General features: G+C 44.9%; 1 protein-coding gene and 1 long non-coding RNA gene across 2 annotated transcripts in view; one reads left to right on the top strand and one right to left on the bottom strand.

Annotated features, from left to right (window-relative positions):
* Positions 1-11,013: 11,013 nt before the first annotated feature.
* LOC143941000 (uncharacterized) lies at positions 11,014-17,661 on the bottom strand. Its single transcript, XR_013263966.1, has 2 exons — positions 17,468-17,661; positions 11,014-12,631 (listed from the first exon to the last, which is right to left on the bottom strand). It is a non-coding gene; the product is annotated as an uncharacterized LOC143941000 (long non-coding RNA).
* EHF (ETS homologous factor) overlaps positions 17,578-17,775 on the top strand; it is a 102,517-nt gene continuing 102,319 nt past the window's right edge. Inside the window, exon 1 of the mRNA XM_077462866.1 lies at positions 17,578-17,755. The gene's annotated coding sequence lies outside the window, so the exon portion shown is untranslated. The remainder of the gene's footprint in view (positions 17,756-17,775) is intronic.

The following is a 17,775-nucleotide window of genomic DNA, read 5'->3' on the forward strand; positions in this document are numbered from 1 at the left end:
TGCAAAGAGTTGGTGAAAGCAGGGGTCCGTCATCCGGAGATAATTCCGAAAATCATCCGGATTATTCTCCTGGAGCTCCCGCAGCAAAGGCATATGACATAATTGGTCACGATTAATAAAGCAACCAATTTTTGGTCCAAGAACTCCTCCTCCTCCTGTTCCTGGACTGGACTTGGGTCAAAGCAATAACTCCAAGGCCAATAATAAATAACATGTTATTTCCTCTGATTCCACAACATGCCTGGTTGACGAATGGCCGCTCAGAAATGAAATGAAAAGCGCGAAAAAAAAGTGCGAATCAACACTCACCAAACTTCTACTAACACAAAATTAGCAGAAGGAGCTCAAAGGGTGGCGCTAAAGAGCTGAAAAACATGTAGTACCTCACTACGTTCGTGTTTGGTGGCCGACAATTCCTTGTCGTTTGTATGCAAGACAAAATCCAGGCACACGCCTTTGGACAAAAGTCCAAGGTAATGGTAAATGTCACCATATACAGCAACCACCAGCCCCTGTGATGTGAGGTCTTCTCATATTCAGTTACTGACAGCCCATATGATGTGGTTGCCATCATATTTAGCAGCCACCAACTCTGTAACATCTCATACGCTCTCATATTCAGAAACCACCAGCCTCTGCAATGTAGGGATCATCATATTCAGCCACCACAAGCCCCCTGTAATGTGGGGACTATCATATTCAGCTCAGCTGCCACCAACCCCCCATAATGTGGGGCCTATCATATTCCGCCATCACCAACTCCTGTGATGTGGGGTCCATCATACTTACCGACCCCTGTAATGTAGGGTCCATCTTATTCAGCCACCACCGCCCCCTGTAACATGGGGTCCATCATATTCAGCCACCACCGCCCCCCATAATGTGGGGTCCATCATATTCAGCCACCACCGCCTCCTGTAATGTGGGGTCCATCATATTCATCCACCACAAGTCCTCTGTAATGTGGGGACTATCATATTCAGCTGCCACCAACCCCCCATAATGTGGGGCCTATCATATTCCGCCATCACCAACTCCTGTAATGTGGGGTCCATCATACTTACTGACCCCTGTAATGTAGGGTCCATCATATTCAGCCACCACCGCCCCCTGTAATATGGGGTCCATCATATTCAGCCACCACCGCCCCCTGTAATATGGGGTCCATCATATTCATCCACCACCGCCCCCCGTAATGTGGGGCTCATCATATTCAGCCACCACCGCACCCCATAATATGCAATGCAATATACACAAATTCTTGTGTATATAATAATGTGACTGTCAGTTGGGTATATACCATGCAACCCCATGACCTTCACTCAGTCATATCTCTATATCCTTGTTTGCAGTGACCTAGATGTCCCCATTACCAATTCTATCAGATGTAATTTTGTTGTTGTATCATTTGCCTTTAATTAGCCTTTGGCTGTACACTTCTGTTGAGCAACAACACAATGACTGTCCCTATTATTAACGATGGCAATGTTCTTGCTCATTTACAGTATCTCCTCTGTTCTACAACACTTTTTTCTTTCTATATTAATAGGAGACTCATTCTACTGGTGAGTCAGCGAAGTAGACTTCATAATTCACCCCACTGTGCTATGCCACCTTCCACCCCGAGGGCTCCATCTCTCTGCAGTGGGGATCTGACAGGTGCACCAATCATGTTCATTTCCAACTCAGGGTTATACACAAATACACTGTATCAGGGCACTGAATATACAGATTAGAATGACTGGTTTTCCGATTTGAAATTGGAAAACAATATAACTTTTCAATCTCAGGGAACCTCTACTATTAATTACTATATCTACAGCTCAAAGTACATTAGGGTAATAGCCAGTAGAAAGAATGCTCCTTACATTGGAGGTTAGTGAGAAAAATGCCCCTCCTCTGAGTGATGATAAACTCCTCTTTAAGGGGTCCTCAACATATTTCATCCTCTGCTCCCTCTGTGGGGGCGGGATGAGTTGATTCAGAGACTTCCCCTTTGTAATGGTGGTCAAGGAGGTTTGCCAACCAGTAATGATCTTTCTCCTTGATGCCACAAATTCTCGGGTCCTTTCACAGGCTTTGAAGTATAAAGGAGGCCATCACCGCAAGTTTGCGGAAACATGAGAAGCCTTGCTTGGGGTCACTGAGGATTACAGTATCTGAAAGTGCCTCCCCCCAGTCACATACAACTGCCAAGGATTCTGGGGGCAGAAAACCATCTCTTAAAGAGGAAGTAAACCTTGATGGGTTTTTCTTCCTTTCTTCTTCTCTGAAAAGTAAAGGCATAATGTGATAGTATAAATTGCATACTAGCACATTATGTGACACTTACCTGCAAACGAAGCCCGCACCGTCTTCCTTCAAGGGCTGTGGACTGGCTGAAGCCATGTGATGTCACTCCCCTGCATGCGCACAGGAGCTGCCGGTTACGGCACACATTCCTGAAGAAATGGCACGGGTGATGTCACTGGCGCAGTAAACAGCGAATATCTCCTAAACAGTGTATGTTTAGGAGTTCTTTATAGTACCTATAGGTAAGCCTTATTCTAGGCTTACCTATAGGTACAAATATCACATGGAGGTTTACAACCTTTTTAAGGTTTGACGTCTGTTTTCTTCTGCTTCATTGCCTCCAAAATGGCCAGAATGCTCCTCCTCCTCTTTTGTGTTCTGTGGCGTCGACCAAGAATCGTGTCTGTATCAGGCGGGCCTTGAGAGGAAAGGAAGTCCTTTTCTTAATCCCGCTGCTCTGCCTCGAGTGCCCTGTCCATAATGCCAACACAGAGTCTGCTCCAGCAGGAACACAAGAGGGATTGTGTCACTGATGCATGCATTGTCACGGCTCACCATTCTTGTCACCTCCTCAAATGGTGACAGTACAGTGCATGCATCCTTTATCAGCAGCCATTGTTGTGGGGAAAAAAAAGCAGAGCCGCCCTGAGCCTGCCATTGTGCCATACTGACACATGTACTCGTTGCCAGCCCTCAGCTCCATGTGCAGCCTCTACAGCATAAAGTTGAGTTCCACCTGGTGGACATGCCACAAATCAGGGCAGGTTTACGGGCAGGTGGAATTCCTGCTGAATTTCAGCCAACCGAACAGTGGCTGTGTATGACCACCTGAAATGGCTACAGACTGCTCTGGCCTGCTTCAGAAGATCTTCCAACCCTGGGTACCTGTTTAAGAAATGCTGCATCACCAAATTTAGGACATGTGCCATACATGACACATTTGTCAACTTTCCCTGTCGAAAGGGCAGACAGGAGGTTAGTGCAAATGGTTGAATGCCCTTACGTTGGTGATCAGTGGGAATAATGTTCCTTACATTGGTGGTTAGTGGGAATAATGTTCCTTACATTGGTGGTCAGTAGGGATGAGCTGAACACCCCTTGATTCGGTTCGCACCAGAACTTTCGAACCGACCGAAAATTTGTACGAACTTTAGAACCCCATTAAAGTCTATGGGGCATGAACGTTCAAAATCAAAAGTGAAAATTTTAATGGCTAATATGCAAGATATTGTCCTAAAAGGGTTTGAGGACCCGGCTCCTGCCCCAGGGGACGTGGATCAATGACAATTTTTTTTTTTTAAACGGCCATTTTTTTGGGAGCACTGATTTTAATGACGATTAAAGTGAAAAAAAAAAAAAAGTCAAATATTCCTTTAAATATAGTGCCTGGGGGGTGTCACGTGTTTCCCGTGTTTAGAACAGTCCCTGCATAAAATGACAATTAACAGAAAAAAAGTCATTTAAAACTGCTTGCGGTTTTAATGTAATGTCTGGTTCCGGCAATACGGATGAAAATCATTGAGAAAAATGTCATGGGTAGCCCCCCTGACCATTACCAGCCCCTTTGGGTGTTGTACGCATATTAAGGGGAACCCCGTACCCAAATTAAAAAAAGTAAAGGCTTGGGACCCCCAGGCCCTATATACTCAGAACAGTAGTATACAGGCGGTGCAAACAAGACAGGGACTGTGTAGGTTTGTTGTGTTAAGTAGAATCTGTTTGTAATTTTGAACTGGTACATTTTTAAAGTGTAGCTCCAGTCAAAAAATCTATTTTTAAGCTTTTTGGAAAACATAGGGAAGGGTTATCACCCCTGTATAATTTTTTTTGCCTTCTGTCTTTTTTCATCTCCCTTCCTGTTGTCTCCTTCTGTTTGCAAGTAGGAGATGTTTGTAAGTTGGATGTTTGAAAGTAGGGGCCTGCCCTATATGCTCTGCAGAAATGTGGGCCTAAGGTGTTGGTGTTGCCACAACACTGTAAGCCCTCAAAGTGACTCTTGGTGGGCGCTGGAGCGCATTGCTGTGAACAATTATATCAAGAATTGGAATTACATGCCATTGTTGAACAGTGGTAGAAAAATTGGGCCTTTGGTGGTTGTGGTGGTGGTGGTGCTGGTGCCACAACACTATAAGTCCTCACAGTTACTCTCGGTGGGCGCAAGAACGGGCCTTGCTGTGAAATATTATATCAAGAATTGTAATTACATGCCCCTGTTAAACAGGGGCTGAAAAATTGGGCCTTACGCACTGGTGCTGGTGCCATGACACTGCAACCTCTCCCAGATACTCTAGTTGGAGTGCAGGAATGAGCCCTGCTGCAAAGCATTGCATCAAAAATTTTAATTACATGCCCCCAATGCTTTGCAGCAAAAATTGCTGCAAAGCATTGCATCAAAAACTGTAATTACATGCCCCTGTTAAACAGGGGCTGAAAAATTGGGCATTAGGCATTGGTGCTGGTGCCACGACACTGCAAACTCTCCCAGATACTCTAGTTGGAGTGCAGGAATGAGCCCTGCTGCAAAGCATTGCATTAAAAATTGTAATTACATGCCCCCGGTAAACAGGGGCTGAAAAATTGGGCCCTAGGCACTGGTGCTGGTGCCACAACACTGCAGGTGTACAGGTGTATGCTGTGCAGGAGGCACATAACACCCACTTTAACTGCTGCAGATGCCTGTATCACAGAAACAGAACACCAGCAATAAGGGGTATCTTCAGGTGTATACTGTACAGGAGGCACACAACACCCACACTAACTTCTGCAAATGCCTATATTACAGAAACAGAACACCAGTAATAAAGGGTAGCTTCAGGTGTATACTGTGCAGAAGGCACACAACAACCACTGAACAAGCGCTAGGTTCCCAAGCAGTAAAGACACTGTCCCTGACCTCCGCAACACACTACACAAGGCCGCCATGCTGGAGGCCTGATATAGTGTGGGGCGTGTACTAAACCCCCCTGAGTTATAATTGGCCACAGGCATCCTGCCTGTGGCCAATTATGTCTCTCTTCACTGCCGGCGCTCTGATTGACCAAGCATGCGGGGTCACAGTGCATGTTTGGCCAATCATGAGCCAGCAATGCACTGCGATGGCGCAGTGCATTGTGGGCCGTGAGCGCTACACGAATATGGCGAGTTCTGTCTTCGCCGAATTGGTGAACAGCCGGTGTTCGAGTCGAACATGCATTCGACTCGAACACCGAGCTCATCCCTAGTGGTCAGTGGGAAGAATACTCCTTACATTGGTGGTCAGTGGGAAGAATACTCCTTACATTGAAGATCAGTGGGAAAAATGCTCCTTACATTGATGGTTAGTAGGAAGACTGCTCCTTACATTGGTGATCAATAGCAAGAAGACTCCTTATAGTGCGCAACCCCCAAACCAGGCTGGCTGTATTATTCTAGGCTCTATTCCCCATTAAATGCACAGCAACCAGACACACTGCAGTTTTCCAGTTTCATTATCCAATCCCCAGGCAGCAAATGTCTTTTTGTGATTTATTGCTCAATAAAACATGGATAGTGATTGGGGTAAATCTAGGACCGGTGCAGCCTTAATAGAGGACTCCAGATAATCCTCTAGATTAAAAAGTGTTAGCTTTTAGTGGTAGCTTCAGGGGGATCCAAGATTAGAAACAGCATTCTGGAACAGTCTCTCAAAGAAAAGGTAAAGTATCGTCATTCTCTATGCAGGGGTCTCAAACTGGCGGCCCTCCAGCTGTTGAGAAACTACAAGTCCCATGAGGCATTGCAAGGCTAACAGTTACAAGCATGACTCCCATAGACAGAGGCATGATGGGACTTGTAATTTCGCAACAGCTTGAGGGCCGCCGGTTTGAGACCCGTGCTCTATTGGATCTCTCACTCTCTGGCCTTCACGCATTGGGGTTGATTTACCACCATGCAGCTGTGCATGATAGCCAATCAGCTTCTAACTTCAGCTTGTTCAATTAAGCTTTGACAAAAAAAAACTGGCAGCTAATTGGTTTCTATGCACGCTACAGTTTTAGTAAATGAACCCCACCGTGTCCCTGTATACAGGGATGCCTCCTTCCAGTATAATCCAGGACCTGCCCCATGAGTCTCCAGGCCAGATCCTTGACAGACTTTCTCTTGACTGTTTGCCACATGTTAACAGTGGGCTTCTACCTTTCCCTGAGCCAGGACCCAGACAACATTCTACTGTAGGCTGGGTCTCTCTCCACCAGGACAAAGGACCCTGTTACTCTAGGCTCCAGACTATTTATGCCAATGGTGCCAGTGGTTACTTATCTGAGAGGCAGAAATTGCTCATTGTTCAAAGAACCTAGACTTTAAATTCTGATTCAAAGGTATAATTTTCTACATACTGTAAGTAGGTGTTTCATAGTTGGCTTAGCTTCCAGTAAAGTATGTATAGACTTTACAATGATTTGGTGATAAGTGTAGATCGTGTGTTTATACAGGGGTAGGGCTCTGTATACACTTGAAGTGCCAGATTGTGAGGAGGAATGACATACAATATCGGCAGTGCCGGTGCTGTCTAAGAGTAGCGAAAAGGGATAAAGCAGCTTTTCCAGGTCTGTCTGCAATTCGGCACGTCGCTACGGACATCAGATATTTTGTACATATTTGTCTCGGGTTCTTACTGCTTCCAGCTGGCAATAGGAGCCAACCACCATGATTAATCACTTACGTATTCCAAATTCTAGGCTGATAGATCTCCAACACTGATTCATTGAAAGCTAAAGAATTATAGTTTTATTGGTATAATTTTCTTCTGCAATACCGAACTATTAGGCCTAGTTTACATGTCCGGCAAAGGGGCAGTAAAAAACAGCCAGGTTGATCGTTTGTACCTCCTCGGGCTGCCCACCCTAATCCTAATGTAGCGGCCATAACCCGTGGCAGGGCGGCCTTGACATAATGGGCTTACCGGTTACCTTCTCTCGGCCTGCTCTTCCACTTATAGGGGTTCCCAGGGTTGATACCCAACGACTTGTACACTGACACGGATGAAGTCCTTTCAAAAAAGGTTTTATTCTGCAGTAGAACTCTCAAATAACACAGTCTCTTAGGGAACAGAGGGCACGGGTGAAGAACTTAGGCATCTTGAACTGCAGGTCTAGCAAAGTCTCTATTTCCACCCAGAGAGTAGCCACTTGCAGCTGGGTACTTCAAGGCTGAACAGATCTCTAGCCAGAGATCATGGCAGTCAGCACGTTGACTCAAACTTGAACAAACAACTAAGGGCAAACAGGAACCTTTTTCCTCAGTACCTGGAAAGTTTCCTGTCTCCTCAATGGTACTGGAAAAGTGTGAATTTGTCATTGTCCTTCTCAACTCAGTAGGCACTTCTTAGGATGCCACTTGCCGGCCCTCCTCCGAAGAGTGCTCCCCTGGTCACTTCCACGAGCTGCGGTATCCCTCCAAGCCGAGAGCACACCCGGTCACTGTGAATCCTCCCTCAGTTACTGCACCTCGGACCAGCAGGTTCCGAGACTCGGGAACGGACGGATCCCTAACCCAGACCAAGCAGGTCTATCAGGGGCCACTGACAGGAACATGTTGCGGGGTGTTGAACACCCTGTGACCGGGACCCCTCACGGAGCTACCCTGGTCCTGGAACCAGAACAGACCACACGGGTCTCACAAACAACTTCGGAACCCCAAACACGTGACCCACACCCCTTTAAGTACCCCTTCCCAGACTCCTCAGCAGGCCCCGGCACTCCCACTGATTGGCTCCGAGAAGGGACGATACCCAAACATCCAACCAGACTTGGTTCTAGCCTGTCATGTGCACCTCACCGTCCACATGACCAGGCAGAAGTTCCAAACACAGCCTGACCAGACTGGTGTTAAGGCCGACCTACACAATTAACGCGAGCGGCGCCTTGTGTGGCTGCACAATCATCTGGGACCTGTCCCAGATGACTGACAGGAGGGAGGGGGCAGAGCTGAGCCCTTCCTGCGCCGAGGAGAAGTGATGTCACCAGCCCAGGCACTGAAGGAGGCAGACTACAGGGGACCCCCTAGCAACAGCCATTTAGAGGTGAGTTAAAAAAAAAATTCCAAATGTTTTTTTTTTGTTTTTGTTTTTTAGGAATATTAATGATTTCTTTTCTTTTTTTGTGCAACCCCACTTTAAGTAGTGGATGTGTATGGATTTAATGTACATGAGCTTAGTGCATTGTGACACCTGTTAACATGGGTAATGTACCCTATTATGAGTGGGTTGTCACCGCCAATGGATAAAACAAAATTCATGACCCTTTTTCCTCTAAGCGCAGTGCACTGTAACACGCGGTATGGACATGGCAGTGCGTTGTGCATTGCACGCTACTTTTCAATGCGCTGGGCTGCCATTCACAATGAATGGTACTGCAGCCCACCACACATAGAGCAGTTATAGAATTTAACCACTTCTAGACTGCCCACCATCATTATACGATACAACCGCGGTATCCTCTTCTTCAGCGGGCAGTCCGCTTTCAGATAAAAGTGGTCTCTGCGGCGAATTCACGCCAAGATTACTTTTATCGGTGGCAGGAGAGGGCCCCCCCACCGCGATCTGGTGCGTAGACGATCGGATGTTGTCTCTTGTTTGACATGGAGATGAGTGAGGGGAAGATGGCCCCCACCCGTCTCCATATCATTGGCGGGGCGGAAGCGACATCAAAACGTCACTTATGCTCATAGCTCTTAAAGGGCCATTTTTTTTTTTTAAATGACTCATTTTTTTGATTGCATTTTAGTGTAAGTATGAGATCTTAGGTCTTTTTGATGCCGGTTCTCATATTAAAGAGGATATGTCATGCTTTTTTTCTATTACAAGGGATGTTTACATTCCTTATAATAAGAATAAAAGTGACACCATTTTTTTTAAAAGAACAGTGTAAAAATAAAAAATAAAAGGTAAAATAAATAAGAACTATTTTTTTTTTAAATGCGCCCCGCTCCAACGAGCTCGCGCGCAGGGGCGAGCACATACGTGAGTAGCGTTCGCATATGAAAACGGTGTTCAAACCACACATGTGAGGTATTTCCGTGAATGGTAGCGTGAGAGCAATAATTCTAGCCCTAGACCTCCTCTATAACTCAAAACATGCAACCTGTAGAATCTTTTAAACATCGCCTATGGAGATTTTTAAAGGTAAAAGTTTGTTGCCATTCCACGAGCGGACGCAATATTGAAGCGTGACATGTTGGGTATCAATTTACTCGGCATAACATTATCTTTCACAATATAGAAAATTTGGCTTACTTTACTATTGACTTATTGTTAAATAAAAAAAAAAGTGTATTTTTTCCCAAAAAAGCGCGCTTGTAAGACCGCTGTCCAAATACGGTGTGACAGAAGGTATTGCAACGACCGCCATTTTATTCTCTAGGGTGTTAGAAAAAAATGTATAATGTTTGGGGGTTCTAAGTAATTTTCTAGCAAAAAAAACAAAACTGTTTTAAACTTGTAAACAACAAATCCCAGAAAGAGGCTCGGTCCTTAAGTGGTTAAAAAAAAGAATTGGATGATTTTTGTATAGCTCACACTTTCTCAAACTTTTCAACACAGAAGAACCCTTGATATAAATTTCTGGTCTCGGAAAACCCCTGATAAAAATTACTATATCTACAACTCTTGATACTTTAGTGTGATGGTTAGTGGTGTGATGGTTAGTGGTGTGATGGTTGGTGGGAAGAATGTTCCATACGCTTGTGAACAATGGGAAGAATTACCCCCTTACAAATAGCTAAAAAGATCAATGGTGGTAGTTGAAACTTATCTGAGAGGTAGAAATTGCTAATTTCTCAAGGAACCCCTAGCAACCACTGGAGGAACCCTAAGGTTCCATGGAACCCTGGTTGAGAAACCCTGGTATAGCTAAACACACAGACATAAATACTAAAGGTGATAAGGATATACTGTATACTAATCCAGGGACATTACTAGACTGCCTTGTGAGGTCAGGACGGAATTGTCAAACTGCTCTGTCTGTGGCTCCCAAACCACTTAGTACAATGATGAGGAAGGAAGTGAACGTTGAGCAAAGACAACGAGACATTATAGTAATCTATGGCTGTCAGTCCCAGGACTGAGAAGGATTAGTACACTTCACACTATGAGGATTTCCGTAGATGGGACGTCAGAACAGTCAAGCTGAAAATTATATTTATTATTATTTATTACGGGTATTTATATTGTGCCACTCATGGAGCTTTAAATATTGTACAACCACATTAGTGATACGCATATACTACAAACACATACCAAATATACAAATACAAATATATCTAAACATATACAAAAAAATAAGAAGAACAAAATAGCTATCTATCTATCTATCTATCTATCTATCTATCTATCTATCTATCTATCTATCTATTTATCTATATATCTATCTATCTATCTATCTATCTATCTATCTATCTATCTATCTATCTATCTATCTATATATATATATATATATATATATATATATATATATATATATATATATATATATATATATTATTATACAGGTTTTATATAGCGCCATCAGTTTGCTCAGCGCTTTACAACATGAGAGCAGACATTACATTTACATTACAATTTGGTACAAGAGGAATCAGAGGGCCCTGCTCGTTAGAGCTTACAATCTAAAAAAAAAAAAAAAATATATATATATATATATATATATATATATATATATATATATATATATATATATATATATATATACACAGGTGCATCTCATAAAATTAGAAAATCATCAGAAAGTTAATTTATTTCAGTAATTCAATTCAAAAAGTGAAACTCACATCATTTATAGAGAGGAATTACATGCGGAGTGATATATTTTAAGCATTTCTTTCTTTTAATTTTTATGATTATGGCTTACAGCTAGTGAAAACTCAAAATTCAGTATCTCTGAAAATTAGAATATTACATAAGACCAAGAAAAAAAAAAGATTTTTTAACAAAGAAATGTTGGATAAGAGAAATGTATGTCCATGTACAGTATAGTATGTACTCAATACTTGGTCGGGGCTCCTTTTACATGAATTACGGCATCAATGCGGCGTGGCATGGAGGCGATCAGCCTGTGGCACTGCTGAGATGTTATGGAAGCTCAGGGTGCTTTGATAGCGGCCTTCAGCTCATCTGCATTGTTGGGTCTGGTGTCTCTCATCTTCCTCTTGACAAAACCCCACAGATTCTCTATGGGGTTTAGGTCAGGCGAGTTTGCTAGCCAATCAAGCACAGTGATCCCATGATCATTAAACCAGGTATTGGTACTTTTGGCAGTGTGGGCAGGTGCCAAGTCCTAAAGGAAAATGAAATCAGCATCAGCAGAGGGAAGCATGAAGTTCTCTAGAATTTCCCAGTAGAGGGCTGCACTGACTTTAGACTTGATAAAACATGATGGACCAACACCAGCAGATGACATGGCTCCCCCAAATCATCATTGACTGTAGAAAAGGTAGCATTTCATTTGGAAATCAAGGTCCCAGATTCTGGAGGAAGAGTGGAGAGGCACAAAATCCAAGTTGCATGAAGTCCGGTGTGAAGTTCCCACAGTCAGTGATGATTGGAGGAGGATTATTTGACTCCTCCAGCTCCCTTTCTTGGGTTGACTCACTGGAAGATTTTGAACTTTATTATTAAAAAGGTCAATGTATGTTTTCTCCAATTTATGAAGTCAAATCATATGGAAGATTCCTCCCCTCCACCTCATATTCATCAGAAAAAAGGGAAATCCAAACATATAAAAACCCCACTTACATCAAGGCTGTTTGGATTTCCTTTATTTCTTTGGAGCTCGGCCTTGGTCTGATGAATATGAAGTGGAGTGGAGGAATCTGATATATGATCATGGGTTCATAATTCAGATAAAACACAAATTGACCTTTATAACAATAAATGTCAAAATCTTTCGTAAGTCAACCCAAATTAGGGGGAAGCATGAAGGTGACAGTGTTCAGAGCCATATCTAGTCTTGTATGAGATACTCCTTGGTTTGTCCATGTAGTGGCCTTTGATTCAGACCCTGGGGTGGGTCTCATGATTCTTCAACGCGTTTCTCAGGTTGTTCTTCTGCTTCATCAGGAAGTTTTGAACGCCATCCAAACAACATCCAAACATTCATCTGTTTAGTGCATTAGCCTGTCCGCATTGCAGGAATCATGGGAACCCAAATTCAGCTATTCAGGAACTGAGAGCAGCAAGAGTATACTCCAGTATACCAGGTGGAAGGGGGAGAGAAGAGCTCCCGTAGAGTAAAGGCTTCCAAACTACGGCCCCTGGATCACATCTGGTCCAAAGTTTCCAGGTCAGTTGGTCTCCACTTCTGAATTACACAGCAGCGTTGTCACCCTGTACATAGAGAAGTCTAAAGGTCACTATACACAGTACATTATCTGGCTGTACATTTTATATATAAGTTCATTAACCACTTCAATATCGGGCCTATTCTGGCACTCCTCTCCTACATGTAAAAATCATATTTTTTTTGCTAGACAATTACTCAGAACCCCCAAACATTATATATGTTTTTTTATCAGACACCCTAGGGAATAACATAGTGGTCTTACATGGTATTTGTGCAATAATTTTTTCAACTTTTTTTTTGGAATTAAAAAATAACAAACCCGTGACGTTAGCCCAATTTTTTAGTATAATGTGAAAGATGATGTTATGTCGAGTAAAAAGATACCTAACATGTCACGCTTTAAAATTGCACACACTCATGGAATAGCGCCAAACTTCGGTACTTAATAATCTTCATAGGCAACGTTCTAGTGCTAGAATTGTTGCACACGCTCTAACGCACGCAGCGATACCTCACATGTGTGGTTTGAACGACGTTTACATATGTGGGCGGGGACTTCTGAATGCTAGCTACTGGGGATAGGGGCGGTTTACATTTTTTTTTTTTTTTTACTTAATTTTTTTTACATTTTTTTTTTATCACTTTTATTCCTATTACAAGGATTGTAAACATCCCTTGTAATAGGAATGGTGTGTGACAGGTCCTCTTTATGGAGAGATGCGGGGTCAATAAGACCCCACATCTCTCCTCCAGGCTGGAAAGCATGCGATCGAGAAAAAAAATTCACAGATTTCATGCTGACAATGATCGTGGCTTTGTTTACCTCCGACGATCATAGAGATGACTGGTGACCATCTGGCTGGCCGATTCTTTCTCCGGGCCCCCGAAGGCACAGGAGAGCCCGGGGAAGCACCGGATTGCGTCGCCTATAAGAACGATCAAGCTGTCGCTATGATCGTTCTTATTGTGCACAGAATCGCTGGCTTGAAAAAAATATCTGGAAGATGCCTGTAGCTGCACCCATCATTCGGATATCCCCGCTCAACAGTGGCGTAACTAGAACCTTCAGGGCCCCGATGCAAGAAACCATGAAGGGCCCCCCTGAACCCCAGCCAGGGCCCTTCCCTTCGAGTCCGGCGGTGGAACTCCAGGGCGTGGTCACAGGTATGGCCTTTGTGAGCCCTGTAGTTCTACCACTGGCATCAGTAGTTTTCGGGGACTGTCCCTAGGCAGGATGGGGTCCCTGTCCTCAGAAGAGATGTGGTCCTTTTCTCCAGGGCAGATGAAGTTACTGCCCCCAGGTGAGAAGGGGTCCCTGTCCCCAGGGGAGATGGGGGTCCCTGTCCCCACGTGAGAAGGGGCCCCTGTCCCCAGGGGGAGATGGAGGGGGTATGTAATGGTGTGTGGGGGATGGGGTCCTCTCACTCACCATGAACAAGCTGCAGGCCGCGCACTCATCCATGTTGGTCTGGGCTCCATCCAGTGTGCTAGACGGGCGATCAGCATATCTCCCAGGAAGACCTTTCATCATCTGTGTATGACGGGGAGGAGGGGGGCTGGCAGACAAGCCTGCAGTGTCCTCCGGGGAGCTGGCTCTCATAGGGCTGCACTGCATCTGTGTGCTTAAAGTTTGTTTACCCAGGAGAAGTATGCAGTGCAGTGTGGGCCGGACTCAGGGGGGGCGGGAATCTGGCTGGGGAAAACAGACATTAGACTGAGCGGCAATGCATGGAGCAGGATAGGGGTACTCTGAGGAGCCGGCCGAGGACACAGGTCATGCGGGGAATGCACAACTAAAGAGCAGCCAGTGCGATAGTCGAGCATGGAGCTCTGCTAGTCACCCTCCACCTCCAGCCATCCGTGTGCATGGTGCACTGGTACCCCTAGCTGCCTATGCTGCTGCTGGCCATATGTAGAGGGGGCTGCATGGGCCCCCTGCAGCACAGGGCCCAGTTGCGGTTGCGACTGCTGCACCCCCTATAGTTACGCCCCTGCCGCTCAATGTCAAGGACGTCATATGACGCCCTAAGGCCCCTTTCACACTGGGGCGGTGCGGGCGTCGGCGGTAAAGCGCCGCTATTTTTAACCCCCGCTAGCGGCTGAAAAAGGGTGCAGCAGCGCTTTGCCGGCGGTAAAGCCGCGCTGCCCCATTGATTTCAATGTGTAGGAGCTGTTTAGGATCGGTGAATACACCGCTCCTTTCACCGCTCCAAAGATGCGGCTAGCAGGACTTTTTTCACCATCCTGCCAGCAGGGCCGCTGATAGGGGGGGACCACCAGCCCTCCTGTACTGGGCCCTGCCCTGTAGGGGGGCCCAGAGGCAGAGGGGGGACTCCCACATTATAGGGACTATACTAATCCTGAGCTAGGGTCCCATGTAGTGTGTGTGGGAGGAAGCAGAAAGCAAATAATTTAAACACTTTTGGGAGTAATCTGCAGCCGTATGTCCAGACTATTACATACAGTACATTACACAAGTCCCAGTCTCTTCTATATCAATACGCCGGCCGGGACTTATGTAATGTAATTGCCTGGACATACGTCTGCAGATTACTCCCGAAAGTGTTTAAATACTTTGCTTTCTGCTTCCGGCTGTCCAACTTCGTGCCCAGGTGGAAGGAGCAAAGGTTTTAGAGGAGCTCAGCTTCTGGCCGGTCCCCATGCTCCCAGATCCAGAGGATCCAAGCCCCCCACCCCAAGAGAAGCACTGCATGAGGACCCCAGATAAAAGAAGCCAGCAGGACCAGGTACTTGTGAAGTCGGGGGATGTTAGGTGGAGGTAGAGACTGGGCCCGGGCTCTGAGTATAAAGTTGGCCATACTGCATACTGCTCTCCCACATATCTAAAATATTGTGGGTATTCACCGTGCCCAGAGTGAAAGTCTTTTCCCTGCTGTACTTTCTATTGCGTTAATATACAGTATATGTATATTAAACCCTGCATTCTCCATTGTACACAGTCCACGGGTTAGAGGGAGGGGTGCTCAGGTTCAGGCTTATGTGGGGGGCCCCACCAGGTAGACTGTACGGGGCCCCATGATTTTTAACAGCGGCCCTACCTGCCAGGGCACCGATCCACTGTGAAAGCCCTCCGAACTTCACACTGGAGTGAAAGCGGACGGTTTTTTCAGGCGCTACACAGGCGCTGTTTTTAGCGATGTAGCGCCTGAAAACCACCCCAGTGTGAAAGGGGCCTAAGGTATTGAAGTGGTTAAAGTGTCACTAAACATCATAGAAACTATCAATAAATGGTGTATCACACGCTTTTCATACTCCCGCAGTCACTATGAGATTTGTTTTCTGTATTCTGCAAAAACTTTTTGACCCTGCTGCTCTCTAGCTCCACCTTCTGTCTAAGTCCCCAATTTAGCTAGGGATTTCACAGCTGGGGTGGCAACTCTGCACATGCTCAGTTTTCAGTGAGTTTCTATCACATCTGAGCAGCCCGTGTGACTATAGAGTCCCACATGTGGGTGTATACACAGTGGTAAATAACAGCCCACTCCCTCCCTCCCCCTCCTCCTATATGCCCACTAACCAGCTAAACACAATGGGGGTGGGATAATACATGTAGATTAAAGGAGGCTTCACCTCCCTCTTATTCTAAGGCTGGAAGGGAGTGACACAGCTTGTAAGTGGCATAAATCCACCCACACCATGGCACTGCCACTAAATAATTAAGATTTGATTTCAAATATATATTCGTATGACAATTTTTAAAAGTTTGTTGATATTAATTTCTTATTTTTACTCTGTATTACAAATTCAGTTTATGAATGTGACGGGACTCCCCTATCTGACCAGGGAGATCTTCACGCTGCATAGTTGTTGGTAGATGATCTCAATGAGAAATTAGGAAAGGTATCTTATAAACATTAAACTCTAATTTAAAAGTAGAATTATGGCAATTTTTTCCTTCATTTTGGATAGAGTAAGGGAGGGTTACAACCCCTGTTTCTTTTTTTTTTTGGCGGGGGGTTATCTGTGTCCCATTGGAGTAATTTCCCTTAATTTCCTGTCTAATAACCAAAGCAGGAAGTGAGAAGAAATCCCTGCAAAGTGAAGGAATCCATGGGTGTCCCCATTGGGACACAGATAGCAATAAAAAAAACCTGACAGGGGTTCTAATCCCTCTCCACTCTATCCAAAACTGAAAAAAGTTATGCTTTTAGTGATACTAAAGATAGTTTTAATTAAAGTGATTTTTATTTTGGAAAACTTTGTGTTAGAACCTCTGGCAGGTTAATAGTTTGCCCCATGCCCCGTAATGTCACTTTTCTTGGACGGCTTGGCCAGCATGAGCAGTGTTAGCACCTCTGGCAGGGTAATCGTTTGCCCCATGCCCCATAATGTCACTTTTCTTGGAAAGCTTGGCCGGCATGAGCAGTGCTAGCACCTCTGACAGGGTGATAGTTTTTGTCACTTTTTTTTTGTCACATCACATCACTTTTCTTGGACAGCTTGGCCCGCATGAGCAGCGTTAGCACCTCTGGCAGGGTAATCATTTGCCCCATGCCCCGTAACGTCTCTTTTCTTAGACGGTGATAGTTTTTGTCACTTTTTTCTTGTCACAGAACGTCACTTTTCTTGGACAGCTTGGCCCGCATGTAAAGGTGGAGAAAAAAATAAAGATGTGAAAACTAAAAAAAGGAATTCATATACAGAATATTTCCCTTACAGTTATCACCCCGCCAGGATACAAAACCTTTCACTATAGCGGATCTTTAAAGAAATATCAAGACAAGTGCAGCCCCGAGTATCAATCTGTATGAGAGTCATTACAGGATTTATTGATGAAATAAGAATATATAAAAAAGTGTCGCTCCCCTCACCTATGCACCCCCCTTCTCCCCTCCCCCCCCCCCCCCCCGCACACTTACTTCTCCCGCAGACACCCCGTCAGACCTGTTTGTGTCACTCTCAGGTGCCAAATGCAAATGATCTCGATCCTATTTAATTTCTGCAGTGATGACCAAGTGATATAGAAAAGGAAGTGAGATGGGAAAATCCCTGATTGGCTGACACAGCCTCCATGCCGTGTGTCTGCTACAAATATTTAACAATGCAAACTGTGTCTGGGTTGTAGTCGATGTCTGTGCATGTGTGTGTGTGTGTGCACTGAGATTTATCCTGGGCTAACGGTGGACACCAACACCTACCTGCTACAGGTAAGTCCCAAGTGTATTCC

This window comes from Lithobates pipiens, unplaced genomic scaffold (assembly GCF_037356315.1).
Source record: "Lithobates pipiens isolate NorthernLeopardFrog02 unplaced genomic scaffold, aLitPip1_a1.2 Scaffold_10, whole genome shotgun sequence".
NCBI classification, from domain to species: domain Eukaryota; kingdom Metazoa; phylum Chordata; class Amphibia; order Anura; family Ranidae; genus Lithobates; species Lithobates pipiens.